A 7,825-nucleotide genomic window follows, 5' to 3' on the forward strand; every position below is an offset into this window, starting at 1 on the left:
AAATGTTTTTTCAGTAACTTCACTCAAGTAAATGTAATTAGTTACTATTCTACTGCAGAGACTCTAATTTAACTTAAAATAAAATCATCTTTTGATCTCATATTGTATATTTCCCATGTAAAACACATTTAATATAAAGTTATGGATGAATAAAATCTTCACCTTTTCATTGTGGAGCAGCTGATAAGGAATCAGTCTGGAAGGAGAAATGGATTTAGTTTTTATCTATAAATGATAAAAACAAATTAAAAATGACAGTAGCAAATCATTTCAGCTTTTACAGAAATACATATGAAATAATCCAATTTAAATCAGGTTTAAAAACTTTTCCAGTTTTCTGAAATTAATTAATTATTTCAGTGATTGGTCGGCTCTCAGCTCATAACAAACATGAGTTATCAATCATCTCTATCAATAATAAATTCTGTAATAAAACAGATTCTGACCTGCTTCTCTCCAGATGTTCATCTTTTCCTCTGAGGAAACTTCCAGCTGTGAAATCAGGATTCAGTTTCTCCTGAACGCCTCTCCCCTCTGCAGCAGAAACACACAGATCACTCAACAAAACTCCATCAATAATCAGTAATCAATCATTAAAATTCTCCTCTAGCGTTCTGCAGGTCGTACCGGTGGAGAGGATGAGGAGGCCGAAGATGACCAGGAGGCTCAGCGGCGCCAGTCTGCGAGGCGCCATGATGCTGCAGCAGCAAGATGATGGAAACAGTCAGACAGCAAACCGAACCTCAGCCTGGAGGGAATCAACCTGGAGGGAATCAGCCTGGAGGGAATCAGCCTGGAGGGAAACAGCCTGGAGGGACCTGAGCTGATGAAGATGAAGACCATGAAGCTGAGTTTGGTTTTTATCAGATCAGATCCTCCCACAGGAGGAAACGTCATGATGTAGCCGCAGAACTTTGACCCAATATGGCCGGATGTATGTAAATATCTGACGTCTGAAATGGGACTTTAAAAAAATACACAATAAATTCAAACTTTTCATTTTCATTTAGTTTTTAAATGCAGTGAAATGTGAAAACATCCCAAAGTGAAAAGTTTCAAATCAATCCTTTAATTTTCATCTTTTTGTTTCCTAAAAACATAAATCTGTAAAGTTTCAGATCAAACATTAAATTTCTGCAAACATGAAGGAAACATTAAAATATGATCAGGGATCTGCATCGTTTACTAAGAGACACTTTTACATTCAGGGCAAATAAATAAACCAGTTTACAAATGTTCAAATAGGTTTTTAAAAAGAAAACTGAATTATTGATAAATATTTATTACAGAAATCTGGTGTCATTCATTTATTGATGTATTTTATTTTTAGGTTTTAAAATAAATGAAAACATTCAACTTGTGCAGAAACACAAGGTTCCCATTTCTTCACTGGGATATTAATATTTGTGGACAAAAATATAAAAATTATGTTTAAAACAGAATGACCCAAAAATAATATCATTACTTTAAATTATTCCATAAGAAACTGAAAAACTTATTATTATTATTATTATTATTATTATTATTATTATTATTATTATTATTATTATTATTATTATTATTATTATTATTATTATCTTATTGAACTAGGAATATTTAATTCCTAGTTAAATGTTTTAAATATTTAAGAAGGAAATATTTTTTAATAACTTTTATTTATTTGAATAAAGTTATAATATTACCAGTTTAAAAGTGCAATATTGTATGGATGAAGTAATAATGTTATGAAAACAAAACAAAAATAATAAATACTTCAAATGAAGGATGTTTAGCATTTTTATGACGTTTGGTTTCATAAATAAATAAATTCTTCATATTTTAACAACTGGAGGTTTTTATCAGACTGCAGCCAAAATATTTTCTCATTAAATCTAATTTTTGTCTAAATTTATGACTTTTTGTGATAATTAAAAATCATAATTTTCTGTTGTGATATTTCAAAACGTGATTGTTCTTATGATTTTAGTAAAGTTATTATAGTCTGCAGAGTTTAAACCCACTGCAACTTTCAAAAGAAAATTATTATTATTATTATTATTATTATTATTATTATTATTATTATTATTATTATTATTATTATTATTATTATATTATTCCAGAACATGAACAGGAGAAAAATGCGCTGCTAACAGAGTTCAGAAGTTCAGATCTGCAGAACAGCTGATTTCACAACCAGAACCAGAACCAGAACCAGGAACTTTCTGCAGTCGTTCTGCTGCTCTCACCGTGACAGCAGAGGAGAAACATGACTTTGTCAGAGTCTCTGCTCTTCATGAAGCAACACTTCCTCTTTCTGCTGGTTGTTCTCTGAAACTGCTTCCGTCTGTGTGTGACTCGGATCGGTCCGTGTGTGACACACTCCGGTTCTGTGTGTGACTCGGACCGGTTCGTGTGCCTGCAAGTCACGGATGCAGCTGTTGCTCAACGCCCAAAACGCCACGTTGAAGTTTGTGGAGAAAACGTTCAGAGGTTTAGTTCCACCTCAGTGTGATTCAGGATGACTGCACTTCAAATGCAAAACATGTTTTCTGACATTTTCTAATAACCTGTCAGAAACTAACTTATACCTGAATATGAGACCAGGCCAACAACAGGCTCAGCCTCTGCATTGTTCATTCATCATTAGATATTAAAGTGCTTTTGCTGAGTCAGCGCTGAATTACAACAAGCTGATCATTACAGCTGAGATCAGGAACTCCTTCAACCTCCAGGATCAAATCCATTTACCTTCAGCTCTGTAGACAAAGCAGCTGCATGTGTTCTGTATGGATGGATGGGTTCTGTCTCTGACCTCTGACCCCCAAAGCTCAGAAACCTTCCTGTTAGCCTAACATAACTGCTGGGTCTGCGTGTGTTTTTGGGCGGGCGGACGGATGGATGGATGGATGGACGACAGACAAAAAGACAATATAATATATAATATTTTAAAATGTTAAAGCAGTAAAAATAATGAATGAGAAATACAGAGTCTGGAGGATCCATGGCAGACTGAGAGGTGTCGGTGAAATCCTGGAGTTTAACTAGCAGCCCAACTTATTTCAATATAGTTATATAATAATATGTATGGAGATGAGAGCAGCAGGTAAGCTGCAGCTGTTTTTATTGCAGCTGATTTTCCTACAGAGCCACTGAGATGATTGCTGCTCTCACAGGCATCCTGTCACCAAGTCATCACAACAAACGACAGAAATCACAAAAATGTTCTTCTAAAATGAAATGTGTTGTTTTTAAGTTAGAGGATCCGATTTCTGTGCAGAAAATAAAAACCAATTAGAATCTAGAAGACAGGAATAAATTTAAAATGGAGTCATGTTCACTTCCTCCTTCAGCAGCGAACTCCTGATGCTCTTGATGTTTTTGTTGTTCTCCTAGACGAGGACAACAAAAATGCTAGCTAACAACTAGCTTACATCAGGAAACAACTAGCTAGCATCTAGCTAACATCAGCTGCCAGCTGGTTAACAGCTAGTTATCAGCGAGCTAACAGCTTCAATACCATATGGTGTACCACAGGGCTCAGTTCTGGGCCCACTGCTTTTCTGTCTTTATTTACTGCCTCTGGGTTCTATCCTCAGGAAACATGGGATTTCATTTCATTGTTATGCTGACGATTGCCAGATTTATTTACCCTGAAGCAGAAAAATGTCCAGTCAAGCAAACATCTCCTGGCATGTCTAGACGATGTTAAAGCTTGGTTGGCTTTGAACTTTTTAAATTTTAATGAAAACAGAGGTGATGGTGTTCGGACCCAGTGGATCCTGTGAGTCCTCCTCTGTTGACCTTTGACCCTTGGAGGTTTATTTTAAACCTGTTATTACAGATCTTGGTTTTAAGGTGGACAGTGATTTTAAATTGGACAGCCACATTAGAGCCGTGGTTAAGTCCAGTTTTTATCATGTAAGGCGATTGGCATCAGTAAAATCTTTTCTTTCCAGGCAGCATTTTGAAACAGTGATCCATGCTTTTATTTCGACTCGACTGGATTATTGTAACTCTCTATATCTGGGAGTCAGTCAGTCACTGCTCTCACGTCTGCAACTGCTTCAGAATGCACGACTTTTGACAGGAACTGGAAAGAGAGAGCATGTGACCCTGTCTTGGCTTCACTTCACTGGCTGCCTGTTTATTTTAGGATCCATTTTAAAATTCTTATGTTTGTTTTGAAATCGCTGCATGATCTTGCCCCGGCTTACCTCACTGAGCTTCTTCACCCTGACATACCTTATGGGTCTCTCAGGTCTGTAGATCAGTTGCTCTTGGAGGGACAGAGATCTAGACGGAAGCTCAGAGGGGACAGAGCTTTCTCTGTCGGGTCCTAAGTTATGGATGACCTGCAGGTCAGAGGCCCCTTCACTGTCCACTTTCATCTATTTTAATTGGCTTTCAACTCCAGCAAGATCTAGTTTTATATTTGTTTGTTTGTTTTAAACTGTAAGAGTTTTTATTTGTTTTTATTTTTTTACAGCACTTTGTATCAGCTGTGGTTGTTTTAAAGTGCTTTATAAATAAAGTTGTTATGGTAAATACATCTCCCATCCTGAAGGTGTCACTGTAACATACCTTCATGGTGTCTTCAGTGATTTTGTTTCTTCCTTGAAATTAATGTGACCTGTATAAACTGCCATCATCTGGTGATATAAGTTTATTATTTTACAGATGTTAAACCTCATCCTGCTATCTGAATCAATCATCTGCACTGCAGCTACTTTCTGCATGAATATAAACTACTTCATGATTAAATGCTGAACAAAATGTTAACTCAAGCTTCATAAATCAGTGATGTAACGTCTGTTTTAGCTCCATCCTTCAGTCAGACTGACCTGCAGCTTGATTTGTTTTCACTGACATGAAGCTCAGTGGACCTGCAGGAGAAATGATGATATTATCATTTAATTCATTTATAATATCTCCATCTTAATATAAATAACAAACTGACTATGATTTGTGGACATTTAAAACCTGACATGATGAAATGAATCAAACTTTTTATTAAACCAGTGAAGCGTTCAGACAGCATCATGTGTTAACATGAAATATGAATCATTAATGCTGTCATGGCAGTAACTGGGCCCAGTTTGATGGTCTTTCTGGTCATTTATTGACCTTCAGGCTGAATGTTGGACCTTCAGTGATGCTGGGAGCTGCCGCGCTGATGGAGATTCTGCTGGTTCTTCACAGCATTAACAAAGTCTCTGCAATCACGGATGAACTTCTCCATCTCCTTCTTCAGCACATTGAGCTCTTGTGCAGCTTCAGCCATGGCTGTGAACTCGTCCTCCCCCTGCTGGTTCTTCTCGACAGTCTGCTGCCAGGCTCTCATCATGGTGTACTCTCTCCCCAGCAGCGCGGCCAGTTTGTCCGGGTATCCCTCCGCCGAGCCGCTGAAGCCCCGCAGCGGCTCGTTCAGCCAGCTGCCGCCGGCCGCCATGGTGATGTAATCGTCATTAAACCAGAACCTGTTGTCGTTCATACTCAGAGCCATGAGGGTCAAAGGAAACGTCCGGAAGTTCCTGGCAGATTCAGCGATGACTGAAGCAGTGAAGTACGTGGTGCACCAAGCTTCCCTCTCTGGAGACGGGATGAACGCTGTCTCTCCGAGGAAAATGTTTCTGAAATACTGAACACACTCTGAAGATTGTTGATCCTTTTGTTCTGGTTCACCATTTCCTTCGATGGCAGGTCTTATATCTGTGTAACTTTCCTTGTCCATTTGGTTTATGATACAATTTTTAATGTTATCAATAATTTTTTTAGAGTTCTGATTGTCATGCAGCCTCTTTCCAACAGGAAACACATAAAGACTTTCAGGATTGACTTCATAAATCCAGTTATTAACCATCAGATGTGTGACTTCATTCCTTCCACCCTTTGCAAAGTGACGGATGATGTTTCTGATGTCACGTCCTGTGTTGATTGCAAAACAGTTTCTCAGAATATTCCTTTTTCTGTTATTGTTATTGTTATCGTCATCATCTTCCCCAAAATGAATCTCTGTCTTGGTTCTTCCATTGTTGTCTGTTATTGTCTTTCGTTCTCCAATGATAATATCTACTGGCCGTAAAACTATTTCACAGAGTTCTTGTGGTTCTATTTCTTCTGGTGGTTCTGGATAAAATAATCCCCACGTCAAACCTTCGAGTTTCCTCAAGGTTTCTCTGACTTTGTTGACATGTTCTGTTTTAACATTTTGTTGTTTTTGAGCGTTGTTTTTGATTCTGGCCACGTCTTGGTAGCTGTACCCTGATATCGACCTATTAGATATGAAACAACGTCCTTATAGATGTTTTGATCAATGAAACTTCTTATTGCTTTTGGCCATTGTTCTCTGAAGTTCAGCTCATCGTCTCCGTCGCCCAGCAGCGCCGTCTGATTGGTGGGAACTTCCTGCCCGGTGTGGCGGCCGTCGTCCCTCCTCCTGATCTCTCCGGTCGGGCCGACGGTCAGAACCAGCTTCTTGGTGTGATCTCCAGATCTCCACCGCGCTCCGTCCTGACTCAGGACGTCTCCCGTCTCCCCACCTGGACGGCGGTCTTCCACAGGTGCAGCTCCGTCTCCAGGCCGGCTTCACGCAGCACCTGCAGCAGAGCTTGTGGGAAGCGGCGGTCCGATCCCACGCCACAGGCCACCACTGCAGTAGTTTGGATCTTCTGGCCGATCCTGGAGCCGCTTTGGATGATCCTGGCCACGTCTTGGTAGCTGTACCCTGATATCCTCATCTCTCCTGAAGGCTCTCTGGCTCCATGACCCACCAGAACCAGGCTGCTGCGTTCCGACAGAGGTGCAACCTGACCTTTGACCCCCCAGACTCTGTGCTGGGAACGGACGGCGTGAAGCGAACTGACCGCTGGATGTTTGCGGTAGAGAGAAGCTGCAGCTGCTCTCACCACCTCATCGTCTGCTAACATGATGATCTGCTGCTGGTCAAACTCTACCAGGGGATCATCTGGGCTCAGGCCGGTTCTGGAGGTTCTGGAGGTTCTGGAGGTTCTGGAAACCGGGTCGGATTCATCCTGGTGATCCGTTCGTCCTTCATTAGATGAGTTATTAATGTCAGTCAGAAACTTTGAGCTCAGCTGGTTTTTCAGATCGACCCAAAAGGAACCAGAACTCTGGGAGAGGAAGCAGAACAGAACAAAAGTTCTGTTTATGTTTCAGTCAATATTATGATAATTAACATATTATTATTAATAAAATATCCTAATATTGAAACTCCCCTCACCTCCTAAACACCCAGTTTAATATTTTGATCTGAGAATCTTCATATTTATTGATCAACATGATTAAAACCAAAATCTATTAAAATGATACAAAATTATTTAAATCATAAGTAAAAAATTCTTCTTAAATCAGACGTGAGTCACTGATTTTTATATGTTTCATTAGAACATTTTAATCATCATAACATTTTTTTAAAAACTGAGAATTTCCTTTCATTCATTCATTCATTCGTTCATTCATTCATTCGTTCATTCATTCATTCGTTCATTCATTCATTCATTCGTTCATTCATTCATTCATTCGTTCGTTCACATTCATTCGTTCATTCATTCATTCATTCATTCATTCATTCATTCGTTCGTTCACATTCATTCGTTCATTCATTCATTCATTCGTTCATTCATTCATTCATTCGTTCGTTCACATTCATTCGTTCATTCATTCATTCATTCATTCATTCGTTCGTTCACATTCATTCGTTCATTCATTCATTCATTCATTCATTCATTCATTCATTCGTTCATTCGTTCATTCCTGTTTTCTACATTTTGTTGAACTTCAGTTTTCTCCAATATTTCCATCAGCATTCTGATCATAAGTATTTAAA

This window comes from Poeciliopsis prolifica, unplaced genomic scaffold, assembly GCF_027474105.1.
Source record: "Poeciliopsis prolifica strain line A6 unplaced genomic scaffold, Auburn_PproV2 SCAFFOLD014, whole genome shotgun sequence".
NCBI lineage: Eukaryota > Metazoa > Chordata > Actinopteri > Cyprinodontiformes > Poeciliidae > Poeciliopsis > Poeciliopsis prolifica.